A 22,720-nucleotide genomic window follows, 5' to 3' on the forward strand; every position below is an offset into this window, starting at 1 on the left:
CATCCTTACCTAGGTATGGCAGAAGTTCGTGTCCTAGTGTGGCTCAGTGTGGTTAGTCAGCCTGGAAGGGAGGCACAATCAAAGCAGACTGAGAGCTGAACTGTTCTTCCCCATCCAGCTGTCTGAAAAGTCAAGAGGTTTCTCCTTCAGAGGCTGAGTCACTTAAGGAGGAGGTGGGAGGTGTGGAAAAGGGTGGCACCTTGTAGAAATACCAGATCAATTAAGAGTACGGGTGAGTTGTTGTCCTTCTGTGCTTGCTGTTCTTTTCAAGTGCAGTAGGGTTGGGTTTCACAAAATGAACTGCCTTCACAGACCTTGAAAAGAGAAAACCAAGCAATTACCATTTGGAAAAATATGCTAGAGTAATTTGGATTTTCCACAGACATACGTGTTGCAGGGCTATAGGGCTGCCTCTCAGCCAGAGTTGCAGGTATTTACAGGGATGAACATGAAGTAACATCACATTTCACCAAAGAGAAGTTCTGCAGAAGTGTTACGTGGGGATCACACGCTGGGATCTGATCTGCATTAGGTATTTGCACCGTTTGGGTATGTGGGCAGAGGCAAAAGATCTGGGGGGAAATCCCTCCCACATGAGATCTTGTTGCATGTGGCTCTTATCTCTGCACATTTGCATTTCTCCTTCTGTACTGCCAGCAATAAACAAAGGAGGGAAGAACTTGTGTTCACTTTTTTTTTCTTTCTTTAAAACGGCTGCAAATAGGTTTGTAGGCTAAGAACTACCTTATAGTTAGTAAATACAGCAGTATGAAATCAGTACTTTTCTTATAGGAATACTGTATACAACTCCATGCTTCTCTTTAAGATACAGAGGCTGGTTTTAATGTATCTTATACAAGCCCATGTTATTTTATATTTGGGCAATTTTTGTAGTGACATATGTGAGAGGTCATTTAGCAAGATGCTAGCCAATCTTTAGTCCTATTATCTTTTGTGAAAATTAAGAACTTCTTTGACCACAAAAAAGCAAACTGACATGAATTAACTTAGTAATGTCCTGTATTTTTGTCCATGGTTTCCTTTTCATAGGCTTGGTACTTAAGTAGTATGAAGCTATTCTCCAAAAATTGATTCTATTTGATAAAAGACAGCTGATGAAGCAGAGCAGCAGACAAGAAAATAACACATATTATACAAATGGCAAAAACTATTAACTACCACAAATCTCAGAATTAATGAATGCAAGCGCGCACACATTTCTAAATTTTGTACATCTCAAGTTCTGTGTCTCTTAAAATCAAAAATACTTACAGCAGTCCTGGAATTTTCAGGTACTATGTGTTTATCTTTTTACAGTCAAGAAGAAACTTTTGTGAATACATATTTTTACAAACACATTGAGAATTTAGTTGCCTCCCATATGAAACAGATATCTTTCCCCATAAGAAAAGAGCAATTAGCATTAAATGGGAATTTGCTTTAAAAAGTCTACATACACTTTAATTTGAAACTGACATCTAGCTTTTATACAATTTTCTTTCAAAACTCAGGTGCTACGTGATATGAATTTGTTATCAGTTTCCATTCAACCAGACAAACCCCACTTGTAAATCAGAGATATGCCTAACCTGTCTCACAGCACTACCTTCTTTAGCCAAAGTGTTTGGGAAATACAAATAGAGATGCAAACAATACAGTCTGGAAAAGTTAAATTTATATTTTCCTGTATGAATGGCCTTTGAACACAGAGAAGAAACTTTGGGGCAGAGCAGGCCAGTTCTGCTACTCCAAATAAGCCCAAGGCTTATTCTAAGGCAGTCCTTGCTAAGTCTTTGGTGTCTGGTGCAGCAGAGTAGACAGCCTATAGGAAGATGCATACATATGAAATTCCAACAATGGTGCTGACCTCAGCCTAGGAATGAAGCAGGCCAGCTGTCTTTTAGTGACTGGACTGTGACTACCAGTATATTCATTGGATGGTGAATTTTTGGTGTTAGTTATGCTGATTACTTAATATTTCAAAGCTGTAAAAATAATTCAACCGTTTTTTAGACTGAAATAAATCTGACTTACTTATAAACAGTCTGTCTCATTTCTGTATTGTAACCACATGCAAGCATTGTTCCTAGAGAATAAAGAATATATGATGCAGTGCTGTATATCAGGAATTGAACAGTTTCACTAGTGAAAATGACACATAAGTATTTTCCATGAAAAACTTCCCATGCTCTGAAGAAATTCAGCTTTCAGAAATTCAGAGGAACTCAAACTTTGCCTTTGGATCTCAGTATAACATGCAACACTTACAAATCCAGTCATGCCCAGAGTGTGGGAACTGTTCTGCAGTCACGTTTCATTTTTCTTTTAATTCTCTAGTGTAAGGTCCATATTAAATTTAAGGAAGGATAGAAGTGAAATACAGCAAAATGTAATTTCTCAGACTATTTCAGAACTTGAATTATATCTTTACTACCTTTCTTGCTCTTAAGAAAACATCCAAGTTGAAGCACAGGCAGATGGTATTCTAGACACAGATTTTTCCATAGTGTCTGAAAAGAGCAATGCAAAAAATACAAATAAGCTTGTATTGACAACTGATGACTGTTAACTGAGTGTGTAATTTACCTAATCATTGCACTGGGCATGTACTACTATTGATTTATATATTTCAACTATTTTTTTCTTTTTCTTTTTAGTTCAACCAGTGAGGTGCTTTGGTGCAAACAGTAACTTGTTTCATATCTATCTATCAATAATCTACTCGCTGGAACTTAAGTAAATACTCTGCTTTTGCTTTTCATTCTCTCAAGAAGAAAAGAGGAAGTTCTCTGAAAAGTAGATACAAACATAACTGGCAACATCCTAGGCTTATATAACCCCATCAAAATCATTCTGATAGCTTGATTTAGGAGAGTGTGTGGCCTGTCCTAATTTATGACAGAAAACAAGAAATATCTTAGAATTCCTCCCTACAATAAATCCTGTTTATCCTTTATCAGTAACCAGCAATTGGGACACATTAGTGATCAGTAATGAGAGGCCACTATCTCTTGCACCTTAGATCTTCGACACAGTTTGGAGGGCATTTCAAGCAGGCTCATTTTAAATACCTCATCTACAATGAAGGCTTATTTGCCATCCAAGGAATTCTCACAATGCCTGCTAAGAAACTGCCAGTAGGGGATGTTGACTTTTAAAACAGAGTAGCACTGGCAGAAAACTGAACAGAAGTATTTCACAAGTGCCATAATTTAGTTTTGAATGGCTTATTCAGTGTCATTAAAGTCAAAAGCTTATAGCACCCTATAAGCAGTGGCAATACATTACCATACATCCCTACTCTCACAGTTTTCTGAACAAGATGATTGTGTTCAGTGTTCTTAGCTTCAGCTTATTCACTTTTCTAAAAATTCTATGTCCCTAGATTTCTAGTAAAATACATTTTTCTCTACATTATTTTCTTGTCATTTTTTGTTGGTTTTCCATTTTTCAGTACAAAACCTACTGCAAAACATTGTGTTACCTCCACATCATTGTTAAGGTTTATAAGACAGCATAATGAAAATAGCATAGTGTAGCCTAGCTCCATTGAGCTTTTATGTAGATTCACAACACAGAGCTGGGAATGAGCAGTGACTCAGAAGAAAATTTTTAGACAAATATGGTTCTGTGACTCCTCACAAAAAGGGAAGAGTACTTTACTGAATATATTTTTTCTTACACTCAGTCCTCCAGAAGAAAAGTCCTGTAATACTTCAGACTTTCCAAGTAGGATAGGTTAACTGTGGTGTTATGGGTTATGAGATTCTATAACTGGTATGTCCAAAAGATCTGAAGACAGCCTAGCAAATAATGTTCAAAATTTTTAGTTTAAAGATAGGGTAAAGCAGCTACATTTAAGCTATTAAATGAAAGATACCAAAGCCCATTATCTGCCCTGAGGACAAGGAGCACAGCATGTTCTGTACCCATATCACTAAAGTTGCTTTTCAAAAAGAACTGTGTGGCCTCATCCACACTCCTACGGAAAGCAGTCCAGAGCTTGTAACAGGGAGATCTGTCCATGCCTAAGTCTTTTTTCAGAGACAGATAATTGTCATGAACAATACTGTGTCAAGGACTGTGTGTGATAATAGTATGGACAAACAGAGGATATTGCTCAGGTCCAGATCCTATTCCTATTAAGTTAACTACTATGGTCCTATTAATTGGCCCTGATTTCTCCAAATTTAATTGTGTTCAATAGAGCTCATGTCAAAAGATGACTGAAACTAAACACTCTGAAACATATAGACAGGTGTAAGCAGTGGATGGTGCAAGGCAGCATTTAACAAACTAACACAGCTGGTTAATGTAATCTTTACTGGAGATGTGGGCTGCACATCTGTGCCACCGGCACATTTTTCTTGCTTAAGCTTAGTGTAAGCTCACCTAGGTACATAGACAGCAGTTCCAACAGGTTAAGTCAAAAGGGAAGGGGTCACTCATGCAAAAAACCCAGTGCAGCAAATAGAAAAGGAAGTGATGCTCATGCATAGGGTGACACCTTCCTCTTGAAGGTGACTAACACAAGGCCTGCTCCTCCCTAAATTCCCAGTCCAACCCTACATAAAATAAGCTGATGGTTGAGACCTGTGCTATGTCTTTTTACAGAGTTACTTTTCACTCTGGTCAAAATAATTAATCAAGGGAATATATTGCCTATGGGTACACCCTTACCAAGAGGTATGTGTGACTCAACCAGATTATGAATGTCTCTATGAATCCTAGCAGCATTCATGGCTGCAACACAGGGGAGAGGGAGAAATAAGTATGACTTTTCTCCATGGGCAGGCTATTCTAACATTATATATTCCCCCTGAGGATTCTGGTCCTTGTGCTCCTTGATAGACATCTAAAATAAAATATACTAATGATCTAATGTGAGATGGAGAGCCTTTTTCTTTGTGGGCTTCCTTGCTCCTACTAGGATATGGGTTTTAAAGGTAAATAAGCAATGTCCTGGGCTGCCTTGCAAAGGGCAAACACTGACAGTGCCAACTACCTCCAGTACTTTGTAACAACTTTGTTCCTTCCTTCATGCTCATAAATTAGAATTCTTCTCACTAATTCATGTGTAAGGCTCATGCTGTTACAATCCAATGATTAAGAGGCGCCTCTGCACAGGTTTAGGTGCAGATGAGACCATATGCCCAAGTCAATATTACAGATTTATTTGAACAATGAGTGTGAGGTAGAGAGATAGAAATAAATAGAAAAGAGGTGAGGGGGACAAGGGGGATGGGGGGGAAAGAAGAAAGAGAGAGAGAGAGAGAGATAGAGAGACATGGGGGTCCCAGGCTTGTTCAAAACTTTTCACCATTTATATATCTCTTATTAATTAGTATTCTTTATTGCTTAAGCAATTCTCTCCACTCTAAAGCTAATTAGTCTGCATGCTCAGTCTTTCTTTTCTTTTGAGTTGGTGGGTTTCATGGGCCAGTGAGTTATGAGTTGGCTGTCATGATCTCCCTTGTGAATTGTGTTTATTAGTCTTTTCTTATCTTGGGAGTTATGCCAAATGTCCTTGTATCCTGTAGACTCTGCATTCTTTGTGTCCACAATCAGTGATACATTTTTCTTCCCAAGATTTTCTAACCTCCCCCTAGGCCTGAGATTGCTGAAGCGTGTCAAGCCCTAAACTTCAGCTAGTTCTACAAACAAGTAAATTATCCTCCAACACACAGACAGCAGTACCACCTTTATACAGCCCAAGTTCCAGGTAACCACAGAGACATATCTGGGGGGCCTTGGTGGCCATTGGTGGTCTCAGATGCCATCTGTCCCATAATTGGGGTGATCCTTGTTTGACCAGTGATATGTGTATGAGCCATTGTTTCTTTTCACACAGTTTGCCATGGTGAACATTTTTGTCGAGATCCATTAACCAGAATGTGCTGACCAGATCTCACCTTTACCAGGACTGGAATTAGGGCCTTCCTGTCTCAAATTCATCCCTTCTCTGCCCACTGTGGTGGCTTAATTTATGGCTAGTTCCTTCTGTGTCCTAGCAGTGTTTGAGAGAGGCAGCTGTGCTCTTTAACTCTTTAACACACACTTAACTCTCTCAAAGAACAGGACAAGAAAGCAATAGCTCACCAATTGGAAGGGTCACTTAGCATATGACTAAACCCAAGTTCAAATCATTCCTCCTTTTGATAACAGCTTATTTTTACCAGCAGACTACATAACCACTGAGTTATAATTTTTTGTGTAAGGGAACACAATTGCCTGGGTTTTTTTACCTCCTGAAAGTTTAAATATTCACTGGAGAAAGAATAATGCTACAGCCCTTTTACTATGGCATACAAATATTGGCCTCACTACTGTCAAAATGAATATTTAGATAATATGTATGGAATTACTTTTTTTTCTTTTAATGTTGTAATTTCTCAGCACGTTATCATTTGAATTATTAAAATAGGTAGACATAAGAATTATTTTTAATATGGTGGAGCAACAGCTGCTGTGCAGAGGCAGAAGACCTTATAAATACTTTCACTAAATTAAGTTACTGTCAAAGGGAGAACAGCATTTCACAAAGTCTGGTATGAAATACCATAATGCACCAGAGATAATGTTGTGTTTTACGGATTAACTTTTGCCAGCCAAGCTATTTCCTTTAGTTATTGTAGGTTGCTGGTCCTGGGGAAGACCTTTCAACTGGATAAATTAAGGCATGCAATCTTTTTTTGACCACACCTTTCTGAATACAGGAAGGAGCACTGTCAGAGCTTTTTCATATGCATTTTTTGAATGCTAAGAAAACCTTAGTCACAATACAGACGTATTTGCAGCCCATTGTTCTCCCAGAGGGTGTGGCAAAGTTCATAAACTAAAGGAGGAAGAAAAAATGTCATAAATATTATGCAAAATGTCTCAAACTTTTCACATCTTCTAGTTGCCCCAGAAAATGTCTGAGCAGTGTCTTCTGTTCATAGCAGGTGCCAGCACATTTCATGGAGGTACACAGTCTTCAATGTTATTGGGCCTGATTTTCTTACAATTGGAATAGGTCCAGACTCTGCATATAAGTAAAATATATTTCAGAAGTCCCCAAAAGCCTAGTCCATAGTATGCTAAACGTGAGTATTTTGATCTTGCACCACTGCCATTACTGCCTTAGATAAAGAACATAGTTACTAGATTTATCAGTTACTGATAAGATCAGTTATTTGAGGAAAATTGTGCTGAAAATCTGGCTAAATCCAATGACATCTGTGTGGCACTAGATGAATGGATGTAACCAGTTTTGTAGTTTATGTCATTGATAAATAGCTTATTTGTTAATTTGTTACCAGTTTCTGAATTAACAAAGAACATTCACATAGGTGGCTAAAGAATCAGATTGTGACCTACAGTAGTACAGGGAGTGTGAGAATTAGGATTAGATGGGCTTTTTTCATTAAAAAGTGACTTTGTAATATCTCTATCAAATCCCCACTGTGAGAGCTCTGAGAAAGAACAAACAGTGCAGATCTCAGGAAAAGCCATCTCTAAAATATGTTAGAAGAGGCAAAGTTAAAAAGAGAAAAGTTTTTTGCTGCTCCTTGTCTGAAATTTTCTTATAGCATTTAATTGGTCATGGGCACTGTAAATACATAGGAGACAACCCCCACAGGCTGTTCTTTTTTATGATGCAGATAAGGAGATGTATCTGCCCCAAAGAATGATATCTATGTGGGGAAGCTCACATTACACTTGTCTGATAGACTGGTTCTCTTCTCCTTGCCCTGGTATTGTGTTCTGATTTTCTGCTAGGGCTAAACAGCCTTCCCTTGTAATTCCTTCTTTTATTATTTGGATCAAATTAGATGACTGAGAAATTAATTGTCATTTGAAAGCCTACATGGAAATTCCATACCAATCAAAACAACCCAATGAACAAATATCCCACCTATTTAATGAAATCTTCCTTTGATGTACATTCCATACTGGTGTTATCAGCTCACTTAACTGCTGTACATGATAGCCAATTGCTACAGATTGTGATCCTGCTCTCTATCCACATAAAAACTGAATATGGACATGGAAGAAAGGAAGGTTCCTGGAAGATGCTGGCTGTGGTATAATTAGCACAGAACAGCTTATTGTAAAAGAGTTGTTAGAAAATGTGTTCTAAAATCAATAACTGCAAAAATAAGACACAGACCAAACATGTGAATTGGAAAGGATAGTCTTGAACTTAAAAAGGTTCAGAGAAGCAAAAAAAAGATGATTGAAGATGCATAATTACTTCTCCCCACACTGAGCAAGTGCATCAGCTAAGACTGTGGTGAAAGGAGGTGTAAATGTAAAAACATCACAAACAGGATGAGAAAGGTGTATTTCAATTCTCCCCAGTACAAGAGCTATTTGGCATCAACAGAGAAGAGAAGAGAAAAGAAAAAGAAAAAGAAAAAGGAAAAAGAAAAGAAAAAGAAAAAGAAAAAGAAAAAGAAAAAGAAAAAACAGAGAGGTGTTTCTTTCTGTATGTAGGATGTAGGCTCTCCTTGCTGCAGGAAGATGTATCTCCAATAGTTTATTAAATAGTTTATTTATTCTCATGCCTGCCTGTACTTGTGCATGTGTGTGTGTGTGTGTATGCAAGTATGTACTTATACAGGCATGTGTGTGTACCCATATGTGTCAAATAGCTGAATGAGACACAAGCTTGAGGAAGAGAAAAGCAGTGATGGTTACTAAATAAACAGAAATTCCATTGGGCTAAAGAGGAGCCTGAGAAGGAAATTGATAGAGACTCTAAGGACACTTAGGGAAAGCAACTTAAATGCTCTCCCTGTTCTTCCACTCTTTTCTGAACTCCGGAATTTTGCTTTTGGCAGCTGTTGGAGACAGAATACAGGGCTGACCAAGGAGTGCCACTGTCACGTTATGCCCCTCTGGTGAAAATTTGTACAATACACATAACTTAAATTGCATTAAAATTCTTTCCTAATTCTTTGATGATAATGCAAACAATTAGCAATACAATCAAAGTGATACCATTTTTCTGTGGAATGTTGATTCGTCAGGTATTAAAGTAAATCTTAGTGAAGGGCTTGTCATTCAGCCCCTCAACTGAGAGTTATAGAGCATTGTCACTTTAATTCTTCAGACTGCCTTCTCTGTTTACATGACAAACGTGGAAAGTATGCAAATATGTAAACATGGAGAGAATTTTACTTTGTTCATACATGTTTAAGACCCTTTCCTAACTAATAAATACCTTTGCAATCTAGTAAAAATTTTTCACCTGTTCAAATAACAGAAAAAATAGCAAAGCAGATTTATCTGGTTCATCTGCAGGAGTAAAATTTAAAATGGTATCACAGAAATGGCATCAGCCCTCCACATTCCCCTTCCCTGTAAAATAATTCAGCAGGCTTTTTGTTCTCCCTTATCCACAGAATTAGAAGGTTTGGTAGCATTTCCAAGCATCTTCCAAGGAATAAACTTCAGGTGCAGATTTCAATCACAAACTATGTGAAGGAAAGGAGAATACATTTCCCTAATCAACACATCTGCAAACAGGGCCTTATGAGCTGGGAAGCTGAAGGAATAACTGAGTTTTTTTCTTGCCTTTTCAAAAAACTTGTCCTTTGATATAAACTGGCCAATAGACTGGTATCAAAGTCAGTACATTTTAAATATCAATTTTTCCTTCACTTTTATTTTGAGTCAATTATATTCTTCTAAAAATTGTTTTCCAAATTGTGAGTACTTTGGAAAGAATGTTGGCAGAAAAAAGAACTTTCACATGAGTTTTAATGTTCAGTACATGAAAAAGAATTGAAGGTTTTTTAATTTGTTTTTGTTGCTGCTGCTAAATGAAATTAAAACAAGGCTGGGCTTTGAAATTGGATGATTTTTAAATAATTTGGGTGATATTACAAGGGAAAGAATCAAAACAGAATTATTATAATTAACTGGATGTAATCACAGAGGCCCAGATAAGTTCCTCAGGTTCCAGATCCTGCCACAGTGCAGTAAGAGCATAATGTGAAGAACCCAGTAATTTCAGGTGTAGGCTTCTCTGGATCTCTCTCTTCATTAGCTCATCTTCCCTGGATCTCTCAGGCTATTAGCCTGGGAGAGCTAAATGCCAATTAATGTCTAAGAATTTGAATTCTACTCAATGAAGGAGACACCAGAGCAGTGACAGCAATTTTCAAACACTTGTTTCCTCAGAGCTGGGCGAGACTTTCCATCACAGGCCCTATTTAGCAAAAAAAAGCTAGGCTACATCAAAAGCTAGGCTCCTATCTCTAAATTTATCTCTCAAGACACCCCTAATGTAATCTCACACAAAAGCAGATTAAAGTAGGTCAGAGGCTTGGGCTCTGAAAGTTACTATTTCTCTCCACTGTTTTGAAAGGAAGCCTAAAAATGACAAGTCAGATTTAGGTACCTATACATGTCAAATGAATTCCATGTAGTGGCAGAATTTCAAAGTTTTCTTTTTCTCTTGCAGAAAGCAATGACTTCTTGTCATATTAAAAGGAAAAGGAAACAAGGATGCAGGGTTTTTTTTCTCTCTGTCTGGACAAAATTCAAGCTTATTCTGCAGCCTCAACAGTACTGCATCTATGAAAACGTGCTCCCCTACTCACTGTAGCCCTTCACACAAAAAGTGTGTCTAGAAAACTATAATCTGGCCATGTAGGAGTCTGACACACAAAGAAATTGTAAGATGAGAGAATAGAGAGGAGAGAAAAACAAATAAACAAAAAAGTGCTTTCCTGACAGTTTCATCCCTTCCACTCACCAGTACTAAGGAAATATTACTTTTATTCTTAGAAAGAATATGTCATATTTCTCTGCATTTGACTCCTCTAGCTATAGCAACAGCAAAACTTGAATTTTGGTGTTTAACTGCTTTACTTGTTGGTGTCTATATTCACTGTGTTCACATCCCTGACCTCCAGATAAAACAGTATAAATGAATTTTGGCACCTTCTATGAATTTGTGAATAGGACCTCATAGCATTGTACATAATCACAATCTTTGAATTCTAAATTTTTTCTTAGTTTTCTTAATATAACTTTGAAATAAGCAATTCTGCCCCAGAATATATGAGACTTCTAAACTCACAGTGCTGAACTCATTTTAGGTTGAAGCAGAAAGCTCCAAGCCAGTGAGCTTTGTTGTAACTTAATTATATGGCCAAGCTGGGTGTGTGAAAATATCCAGTGCGCACTGGAGAATAAATTGCTGGGTTTGGTTTTTCTTGATTTACAAGTTGCTATAAGTGGTGCATGTTCCCAGGGAGTGGTGAAAAGCAGGGGTGTGTTAAACAGGTTTAAGAACATTTTAAAGAAACACTGTCAGGTTTGAAACATAGTAGATTTGGTGTACATCCTCCCTCCTTCCAAATAACATTTTCTGTTTCTGTGGTTACAAACAGCTGAGCGGCACACTGACTCTCTGTTTAAGCAATACTACAAAATCTAGTGTAGCGGTTTTGTGTCACACTGTTGCTCTCCTTTTTTCTTTATTTTTGCCATCAGCGGGGAAACGAAACTGCCAGAATTGCTGTTCTCTGCACTCCTTGGAGAGCTCAATGCACATGCCTTTGAATTGAGCCAGTAAAATCTTGTGGTTTTTTTCTGCAAAAAATAGCTGTGGTGAGGACAAGCAGCTTCTGGATCAAACAATTTATCTGCTCAGAGTTGTACAATAGTTATTTGATAGTGTTGCTGGGGCCACCACTTCAAGGTCTGAAACTCCCCAGTATAAAGTCTGGGCTGCAAGTTCCCAGGAACCTTGGAAAAGTCACGTGACTTTTGAACCTAAATCTTTTTTGTTTGTCAGAAGTTTTGCATGGAGAATGGACATAATTTTAAATCTTTTATACACATAGCACTGATTTTGAGCCTTGGAGACCTAGTGGGTATTCCCTTCTTCTGGATGTCCTACTGGAACTAAGGAAAATTCCAATTGAATTGAAAATAAACTTTCTCAAACAGATTTCACAAGAGATGTCTGGAATATCCATTTCAATAGCTTGTTTAGTGTAGGAGAATAGAATCAGCTGAGCAGAGTGTATATACAAAATTCTGTACATACAAAAAGCCATTTGCCATAACTGCAAACAACACTGAAGTCTTTGTTTGGAAGGATTCAATGTTATTCTCTGGGCAACATTTAGAAACCACTTTTTCTTCCCAAAGCTGGTAAATCTGCTAATTTTATTTCTCTCTCCTGTGGCATTATGCTATAGTACTTACAGTGTTGTTCAAAATTGTGTAAAATAAAAATATTCAATACCAGAAGGTCCAGGAGAATCATAGAATATCCTGAGCTGGAAGGGACACACAGGATCATTGAGTCCAACTCCTGGCCCTGCATGGGACATCCTCAAGAACCACACCCCATGACTGAGATCATTGTCCAAACACTCCTTGAACTCTGGCAGGTTTTGTGTCATGACCTCTTCCCAGGAAACCTGTTCAGTATTTAGTTATTTGAGTCAATACATCTTTTAAAGTCCCCCTTCCAAAGGTAATAAGGGAGCACCATGACATGTTCACAAATCATTGTTTGCCACAACAACATTTAGTCCATGAAAAGGGGAGAGTGGAGCTGTGACTTGCAAGTGCCACTGTTGGGAAGACACGGAGCAGAGGGAGCCTGAAATTTGGAAGCAGGTATCAAAGTAGCTGAGGAGGATTTGAAATAAGAATGAAGGAAAAATATGTCAAAGGAAAAATGGAAGTGAGCAAGAAAGGATCTCAAAGGTCAAAGATCAGTCTGATTTCAAGTACCGACAATTCAAATCCTCCACAGCAATGTTCATGAAGAGTTTCAAGAACAGTATCCTTGTAAATGAAGATTAATGTCTTCTTCTACTTTAAGCAATGGTAGAAATGTTTGCGTAAAAAATAGAAAATTCTTTGCCCGGAAATTGTACACTTTAGAAAAACTGCAATCAAATGAAGAGAGACAGGATGAGCAGTGGTGTTGCATGAGAACTATGTCATGAACAATGCATGGTATGTCAGCTATTCCATCCCCATGGCTGGTGTTTGGGACAGATTAATATCTGAATTAGGCTGCAGAAGGAGAAAATAAAGGCAAACAGGGAGGATGAGAAAAGAGGGTTGATGAGTTGCAAGCAAGGGAACCAAGTGATTTGAAGACAATGCTGCAAACAAGCAATACTCAGAAGTTTGGGCATGAGGGCAAGGGCATTTATAGCCTCTCAATACAATTTTTTCTCAGGGTTTTGCAAGGTCAGCCTCCTAAACAGCCAAAGGTATCACTGCAGGGACTGCATGTTCAGGAAACACCACAGAGATTGTCATGAACCAGTATCTCTATAATTTATCTAACTGTACAGTGCAGTGATCCAGTAAATGGGTGTTGACAATAGGTTTTGCAGTGAACACCAAGGGTGTGGTTTCTTTATCAGTTTAAACTGATCTAGTACCACATTCCCACCAAAAGTAACAGTTGTGCCTCGCCTGTCCTGCCTTTGGCTGTGCTCTCCAACTAGATTGCCTTGGTCAGATCACCAAATACCAAGATTTAATGCACTGCAAGTCTCATAATCAAAAGGAACGAAGCAAAACATGAGGGGAAAAAATATTCCAGATAGACCAAGTCCATTCCATTGCCAGAGTGTGTTTGGGTGGTTTACATCAGTCAGGAGACCAGCTCTTTCAAGTTAGCACCTTAATTTAGGAACAATTGGAACCAAAAAAAACCTCAAAACCAATATTTTAACCTCTCTCTAAATTCAGTCTTATTGTTATAAGTGATTGTTATTAGTAATTTTCCTGCCCTAACAGCTACAGTGTTTTTAATACAAGAGGTGTCCCACAGGATTTCAATTGAAAGGATTTTCTAACACTTAGAAGGAACCATCTATGGCCTTTCTGAGGGTATCCAAAGTTTCTTGAAGTACTGCATTAGCTTTTCTTTCATCTACAAATCACACTTTGTTCAGATCTTTACATACAAATGTATGGGAGGGGTTAGTAAAAATATAATTTGGTATATATGGGTAATTTGCCAATTATTGCCAATTCATGTCCTTTTCCATATGGAGCATCTTTGTCTGATATCAGCACTTTTTTCATATAAATGGTCTTTGATACCTTTCAGGCACTGCTGGGAAGGGTAAAATTTGAGGATGGGATTTGAATGACAGGAACTATTATCACTTGAGTTTTAAAAGAAGCTGTCTGACCTCCAAAGTAGTCAAAAGTGCTGCAGTACTTTAGTCATCACTGCACTGGACTCACTCCAGGGACCCATATCATTTTTGTACTGGGTAATCCAGAACTGGACACAGTACTCCAGATGTGGCCTCACCAATGTTGAAGAGAAGAAGGATCCTCTTCCTCATCCTGCTGGCAATGCTCTTACTAATGCAGCCCAGGAAGCTGCTGCCCTTTTTGCCATGAAGGCTGTGTTGGCTGCTCATGGTCATCTGGTTTTCCATTTCCTGAAAACTTTTACTCCAAGGACCTTTTAAGCAAAGCAACTTTCCAGCCAGTGTGTCCCCAGCATGTACTGGTGCTTGGGGTTATTCGTCCACAGATATAAAGGCTTGTCTTTACCATTGCTGAAGATGAGATTTCTCTCTGCCCTCCTCTCCAGCTTGTTTCAGTCCCTCTGAATGGCAGCACAACCACTGGCACACCAGCAAGTCTGCCCAGTTTGTACCAGCTGTGAACCTGCTGCAGGTGCACTGGGCCCCTTTGTCCTGATCACTCATAAATATGGAGAGCAGTATCAGCCCCTGCACTAAGCCCTGGCACACAGCACTAGGGCCTTTACCAGATTAGATTCAACCTTCTAAAGCACTTGTGACCATCCTGCTTCTTGTGATGAAAGCCAATTTCTCTTCTCCCTAAGCAGCATGTACACCATATAAATTGCTACCACCCCAGAGGGAAGACCAAGCCAGAATTAATAACTTGGAAAAGAAGCCCATGCTTTTTCTCTTTAATTTTATAGATCTTCTTTTCATGTGACAGGATTAACCTGCTTCCTTCCTCATTTTGTCCCATTCTTGCCACATCCCATCTCTGACAACCATGCAGAAAAAAATTAAGGGCTTCCTTAAACTCTTCATTTAATAACAAACAAGAAGGAAGGAGGTAATCACTCATACATTGGCAACTCTATAATTATAAAGTCAATGAAATGTAAACCATCTTCACTACTGCCTTTTAAATAATTTCTTGTAATTACTAAAATGTACTGATTTCTTTTCATTCTTCTGTTATGATAGAAATTACTATTAAAAAGTTTGCAAAAAGAAAGAATATTAGAAGCCCAAAATCCAAAATTCACATGCAGGAAGATATTTAAATGTAAGCATAAATTTGTATTAGAAGCAAAGGAGATGAACATAATAAATAGGCATATTTTATTGCAGTCTCTCCACTGAGGTATTTAATCACTTGCAGTTTTGTGTAAGTACTAGGGAAGTAGTTCCATTGTGAACATCCAAGTTGATCTGAGTACAGATGTACTGTATCTCATTAGCAGTAGTACTAGGGAAGGAAAAATAAACAACTGCTTTGATTTATCAAGAAGGTACAGAATATGCATTCAGGTCAATATATGACCACACACTAAAAGCGGACTTCATAGATAGTATGCAGATGAGTGCACTACTTTATGTGTTTTAATTCCACAGTAAATTTAATGGATGCATAATATAAATATTAGTTTACTGAGCTTAAATATGGTCATGTACAAAATTAAAGTTCCACATGACAAGCTTTCTCTACAGTGCTCCTGAAAAGTATGCCACCATACAATTGGAAGAAGTCTCAATTCTGGCCCCTGGGCCGTTCATGCAGTCTCTGATCCCAAGGTGGCCACATGTCCCTTCTATTACTTTCTCATCAATTTGTAGTTAATGGAGTGGTCCTAAGTCAATACCTTGAGGAAATGGTGGTGAACACCCACCTGCCTCCAGTTCCAGTTGGGTAGAGTTCACAATAAGGCTCCTGCAAGCCAGATGTAAGACATTCAACGCCCTCAGTAATTTTGCACTGACCACTCCTGGGTGACTGCACAAAGGGAAAGGGAATTTCAGGTGCCTCCATAATTAGGGATCTCTGGCTCCATGCATTATTTAAGGCAGGCAGAGATGGCCTGACTCAGGTTCGAGTGTAAAGCGGCAGACAAGTCACTGGTGTGGTGAGGTCACATATCCTCTGGTTATGTCTGACCTCCCTCAAACTTCTTTAATTTTATTGTTGAGACCTTCGAAAGCTCTACCCATAAATTCAGGGAGAAAGCTGAGATTAAGACCGAGAAAAATGCAAATTCTGAAATTGTCACAAAGCAGCACCAAACACAAGGGATTAAATTATTCCCTTATAACAGACACAACAAAATGTCTGCTCTCCTCTCTCAATGGATAGTGATTTTCAGTAAACATACCTCGACATATCTAGGTGTGAATTTTTATAGGTCTTGGACTGGGATGTGCCCCAGCTATTGTTGCCCCCGCCTCCCAGCCCCATGCAGTGCCTTCAAGTCACAGCAGCCATTCCATTTTGTTACACTGAAGCTTCAAAGAAGGATCAGACTTGAGAGCTCTGCTGTTTCAGAATCATTCAGTGCAATAGACAGAAAAATCTGTGAAGTGTTTATTCATTATTTCTGGCACCACAAGATGAATTTTCAGGAGGCTGCTCAAGCTGTATGGACAAATGTATTACTTTAATATTAATATTAGAGGAAGAGCAGTGCCCTCACATCTGACTGCAGGTCCTTGCACCTTCCTCTGAAGCTTCTCCCTCCAGGCTCCATCAGAAACAAATTACTGTCCTGGATGGTGAGTAGGTCTAATCTAATGTGTCCATGCCTCTCTAAGGGAAAACATTAAAAGCAGAAGTGCGCTTCATCCTACCACCCTTTGCAACAGAAAAGAGCGATTCAAACCAAGATATTGCCATTGAAAAGTTACAAATATTGAAGCAGGGTTACGCCTCATTTTTAAGTGTGATAATTTATTTAATTGATTTAATTTTCTGCACTCTCAAAAAAAATCCAAATAATATTTTCATCCAAATACTCATTAGTTCAAAGATCACAGGACAGGGCTATATAGACAAGTCTGAAGAGGAGACATAGTGCTAATTTAATTTAATCATCTATTAAGTATTTACATAAATACAGTCCTCTAAGGAAATAAGCTTTTATTTTGCCAAGAGCAGTTCCTTGAAGGATGATATGGCAAGAAACTCTAAACATATTATTACAAAAGAGTATTTAGGAGTAAAAGTACTAATTTTAATTATATTGGATAATACTGAGGCTTCCCATTCTTTCAAAAATTAATTTATTCTGCTTGCACCTTTTGATAGTTGCTTTCAGACACAGGCAGTAGGTTTTTCTCCTGTAACAAAGTTGTGTGTTCCATCCCCTTGGAAAGACACGCCCTCTCTGAAATAATACAAGACTCAGATAGTCTTCACCTGACTGGGCAACTGTAGAGAATAAAACAGTCCCTCACCTTACTATGATCCAAGACAAGAGCAGCTGCCTCCAGAGGAGTGAGACGTCCTCACAGACCCCACATACAGACCCTGCCCTCTTCAAGGGCTGCCTTCTCTACTTTAGGTACATCCACAGCAATCCCTTCCCTAGTTTACATTTCCTGCCAGATCATTTAAGGACTCAAACCAAAGCAAACCTATGCTTCAATGCAGGAAACTTTCTTTCAGGAATGAGGAGCTCAGGTAGCAACAGCATAATACAATAGTACTGTTCGCTTTCACCTCCTCATGCATTCTCCATTAAAAGCATTATTTAATTAATATTATTTCACAAATAAGGAGAATTTGACTGTAAATTAGTTTTGATTTTGCTATTTGAGCAAGAGGGTTGCATAACAGCAACTGGTGTTAACTGGAACGATTCTGTAGCTCAAAGTTCATAGCAATGTTCACATGGTAAAAAAGATACAGTATTTTAACAAGGAGGTTCTGCTAGAAAAATGCTGACCTATACAGTCCTATGCACTTAGTCTTCTGAAAGATTAAACAACTTGTTCTGTAAAATGAAATCTAAATCTAAAACTGGAACTGTGAAAAAACCTCAGCCTGCCTGTTGCCTCTACCCAGAAAAATGTAAATTCTGTAGGAAGATCACTGTATTTGGAGTTCCCTAATGGCATATATATATGCCTCTGTAGAGGTATCTGCATGGCTTGAAGCAAATAGCTTGGTGTCTGCCTCACATCTGAACTGGGAGAGGAGTATCCAGATGACCTAAAAGGAGTTTGGTGCAGTACAGGTTTTCAGGGTGGCTTAATGCAGCAGTCAGTGCTGGGCACATAATACACCAGAGGAGATGCAGAAGCTTTATTATAAAACAAATGTTATCACAGCTGGTGTAGTATGAAGAGGTCTCTCTTGTTTTATTCAGAGTTTATGACATGTTGTTTCCTTTGCGATTGGTACCCTGCTTTTACCCAGGAAAAGGCCACAGCTGTGCTGCCTCCTACCTGTTAAACCAGAGCTTACTAAGCTCTCCTAAACCAAGGACATGGCAGGTTCTTAGTCTGGGCATTAACTCATCCATATTTTGCACACACTCAAAGCAAAAGCGCAAGGGAAAAGCAGGAGCTCAAGCTGTTTTTCTAAAGAAAATATTCAAACTACGAATTGTTGAACAGGAGGTTCCATCTTCCCACACATCAGACACCAGGAGAAATAACCATCCTGTGTTTTTCAGATGGTGCCTGTGGTACAGCTAGGAGTTATTTAGCTATTTTGCTTTTTATAACCATATATATAATAAAATTTTTGTCTTAGAACCTGAAAATTATTTAAAACATCACTTTTCCTGTCTGTGTATGCTCGCATCTGTCCATAAGCCTCCTGCTACATTTGACAAGGTAAATCCACAAGTTGTGTCTTCAGCTCTTTTTAAACTCCTGAAAAAAATACAGATTTCATAGCCTATCACAAAATCTCTTTTTTTCATCCTGCAACACCATCAAGTTTTTGAATCCTCCATTTGTGTTACTAAAAAGTTATGATTGTTATAAATTGTGAAAGGTGCTTTACACCCTGAACTTATGGGGAAGGACTATCCAGATGAGTCCAGCTCAGAGCTTCCAGCTGTCTTTCTAGTCTGCATCCTGAGCATGCACTTTTGCCTGTGAGCATAATGAATGTCTCTCAATTACTGTGGTCCTTTTTATTCACATGCATTCATTTGTCTTCAGTTAACAAGAGAACTACCACCAAGAAATGCATCCACAAGAGGGATTCTGAGAGTTAAACCAAATAACTGACACTCCTGTTTCTGCACAGATCATGCAGCAAAGACCATATAGACACTTGACAGATTTTATCCCGGGAACAGGTGCATTTCATAAAAGTGATATTTAATTTTACACTTGCTTGTTTGTACTGCAGATTCCCTGAAAACAGAGAGCGACACCGAACTGCCGTTCTGGGTTCTAGAACATACGCACAGCTTGCTGCAATGTGCACTTTGAGCACTAGGTGGAAACAGAGCAATAAAAATAAGACCCGTTATCAACCCTTCAGCACAACAAATGGAAGAGCTTTTCTCAACATGACAGATCCTAGAAGAGGGGAATGGCTCTTCATTTTGTTGGGGGGCTTCTGTCATACTCTCTTTTTTCACAAGAATAAAATAAATTATTATCCTTAGTCTTCTTAAATTTGGTTTTTAATTTTCTTGCTTTAAATTTTGGGATACCATTATTCAGAGTGCTCAGTTACATTTCTGTTGGCTATTCTTCAAATTTTTCCATGGAAATTAGACACATAGCAATCTTTCCTCTACTGCTATTGCAGTTTTGCAAAATTTTATGTTGAATATATACTGCTGCTTTTGTCTGCTCCCATTTCCTTGTTAAAGATTCTAAGCAAACAAAATAGTGAAAATAGAAATGTAATGCTTTCCTTTCACTTGCTTATGCAACAAGAAAATCAGAGCTAGAACAGTTACCCTAATTTTGCTCCTTTTATCAGACAGTTCTGGGAGACTCTATCATAATGTTTTTTGGTTTTTTTTTTAATCTCAGGAAAGAGAACTGGAACAATATTTAGCTTTGGATGGCAGCCATATTTTATATATTATGTTGCTTGTGGAAAACTTGGCTACAGAAAAGTCCATATGCAACTGCAGCAAAAGCTCACAGAAATGAGGAGGAATGATGTGGCATTACACTGGAAACCACGAAGCAGAAGTGAGACACACCACAGCAGTTCTGGTCCAAGCATTCATGGTCAGGATGGGACACCCAGGCCTTCTCATGTTACTTCCAAGATCAATGGTGTAAGACCATCCATTTGAAAGGATATAGTCATAATTTATGTGCCCTTTCACTCTGTCTGCAGAGCTTGAAATGTCTGCGTTAAGCTGGTACAACAGCAAGGGACATCTCTAGTTTTATTTGGAGTTCATGACATGCTGTTTCATTTGACTGCTACCCTCTTTCATTTTCACTTCTTCCAAATTCTTTGGTTTGTTTTTTTTTTTCTTTAGCTAAAACATTGGTGATTACCAATAAGCTGCTCAATTTCATTATGCATGTTTGCCCAAGTTCTGCATCTATGCCCACCTTTTAACCAAGAAGAGGCCAGACAACTCATATCTCAAGCCAATTTATGAAGTGAAGCAGATTTCAACTGCCTGAGGTGACTCAGTCAATCAGTTCAGATGCCAGAGCAAGTACTCATACTGATGGAATTCAAATCAAAAGCTGAACTGAACTTGAAACCTGTTGAAGCTTGGGGGTAACTAAGACTATTGTTCCAGATCCAAGAAAATATCTTCTATCTACTGGGTAAATATATTTAATAAGTTAGATTCAATTCTTTCAACCACATTTTCTAAACTCTGTAGGAGCAAATGCTAAGCTAAACTCTAAAAGCTAATATCAGATAGGTGCATAAACCTACTGTCCACAATCCTGAAGGAAGTTTGAGCATCATGTGTATAAGGAAGGTTAGATAGGTCAATATATAAATGCAGTTATAAAGTAAAACCTTAGGTTGTGGAAAGGTTGTGAGGAATTCAGTGCCAGTTGCCATGTAATTAAACCTGACAGTGGAATACTGTATATTTCCTCAAAGATTTTTGAAAATAGTTTAAAAAATAAATAAATTCCATAGGACAAATAGTGTCTAGCTTAGTCCTTTATCCCTCATGAGGTGGTCATCCCAATCCTTATAATTATGTTTATCTTTTAGAGAAGACACACATTAAATAGCATGAAAATCTCCTTGCAATATAGTAAAAGAGTGTCACTCATCCTTCACTTACAACTGAAAGGTGATGAATTCCTAAATAAAGTACAGGAATTGTTAAACACATCTTTAAGAGGTTCCTGTATACATTCGCTAACATCTCTGCTTGAAATAGTGTCAGAAGATCCTGGCATGCCTTCAATTTATCCTATTTTTCCAACTCTGCTAAGTATTTAGAGACTGGATTTTGTATCAGTGGGACTTTTTAGTAGTCTAGCTACATGACTGAACAGTTTCATGATGGCAACTTAAAGAATTCATGTATTGGTTCTGAAATAAGAAGGAAAAAAGTACTTTTCAGGACAGTCAGAGCCCACATTACAGATAGCAGGAGTATAGGGGAAATTCTACATGTAAATTAAACAGAGATTATATGGAAAACACTGCAAGTCAAGCACAGATGTTCTTTTTTTAATTTCAAATTCATTCCCATTTCAAGTTCTTCAGGTAAGCTTATTGCTACAAGACAGACTTACCAATTTTGGCACTGAAGACTGTAGCTCAGGAGAACTTTCCAGATGCAGAAACTTCCACTGCTCACAAAGGTTATGAAGACTTGACCACTGAATAGAAGATGCCTGATGTGTTTCCAATTACTTCCAACAGCTAAAATCCCTTTTCCACCAAGATTCAAGTTTTCAGGCTAAAGCAGACTGGAAGTTTACCTCTGCTGTTATCTGCTTTTGCTGGCTGGCAGTTGCTGTTGGTGACTGGAAGTGTTACTAGGAGTGGTTTTGGCTCTGAATAGGAGAGCTGTGAGTCAACATGTGGGATAAATCCAGACATGCCCAGCTTTCCTCCTGCTCTGTAAACACAGGGATCTGATACAGAAATCTGACTTTGAAGCACTTCAGATGCATTAAGTGTATCTCTGCCTTTCTGACACATAAAGACTGGCTTCATACTCAGCCCAACAGTCATGTGGCACAGGTTCTTTTTTGCGGCACTTGAAATTGCAATGACTTCCCTGCCTGCAAGGTCAAGCATGAGTGATAAGCATCAAAAGTAAGATCCTGGCTGCTGTAAAGCCAAGAGAAAAATCCCATTGATCTCAATAGAATAATGGCAGTGCCTCAAGACACTGCAGATCACTTTGCAGGAGACTTCCCACAGAACCCATTTTTTTCCTCTCCATTGTACTGTTCTGGCCCCTTCTTTAAATCTTCTCCATCTGGAGCCAGTATCTTATACCAGAAAACTCCTCGTGACAAATTTCCCTGTCCTGTTTCTTCAAACAGGCTGCTTTTATATTCTTGTTTGTTTTGATCAAGTGAAAGTCCAGCTAATACTGTTGTTTGGAATATTTACGTATTAATTTTTTATATTCTGGGTGAGCAGCTGGTTAAAGCAAGAGTCATTCAGCTGAGTTCTTTAGAGTACTCTTTAGAGTATGTCTTTATGCTACACATCAGGAGGATAGCAATTGCTTTCCTGGGTTTAATATCCCACATACCACCCAAGTCTTGGCAGTGTA

General features: G+C 38.4%; 1 protein-coding gene across 2 annotated transcripts in view; it reads right to left on the reverse strand.

The window, feature by feature from the left end:
• SCEL (sciellin) overlaps nt 1–22,119 on the reverse strand; it is a 68,944-nt gene extending 46,825 nt beyond the window's left edge. The window contains exons 1-3 of one of the 2 annotated variants that reach the window (XM_031057095.1): nt 389–518; nt 200–314; nt 10–122 (exon numbers count right to left, since the gene is read on the reverse strand). The gene's annotated coding sequence lies outside the window, so the exon portion shown is untranslated. Of the gene's footprint in view, nt 1–9; nt 315–388; nt 519–21,722 lie in introns of those variants that run through there. The other variant, XM_014307051.2, reaches the window with a different exon arrangement.
• Nucleotides 22,120–22,720: the final 601 nt, after the last annotated feature.

Source organism: Geospiza fortis, unplaced genomic scaffold, assembly GCF_000277835.1.
Source record: "Geospiza fortis unplaced genomic scaffold, GeoFor_1.0 scaffold45, whole genome shotgun sequence".
NCBI classification, from domain to species: Eukaryota; Metazoa; Chordata; class Aves; order Passeriformes; family Thraupidae; genus Geospiza; species Geospiza fortis.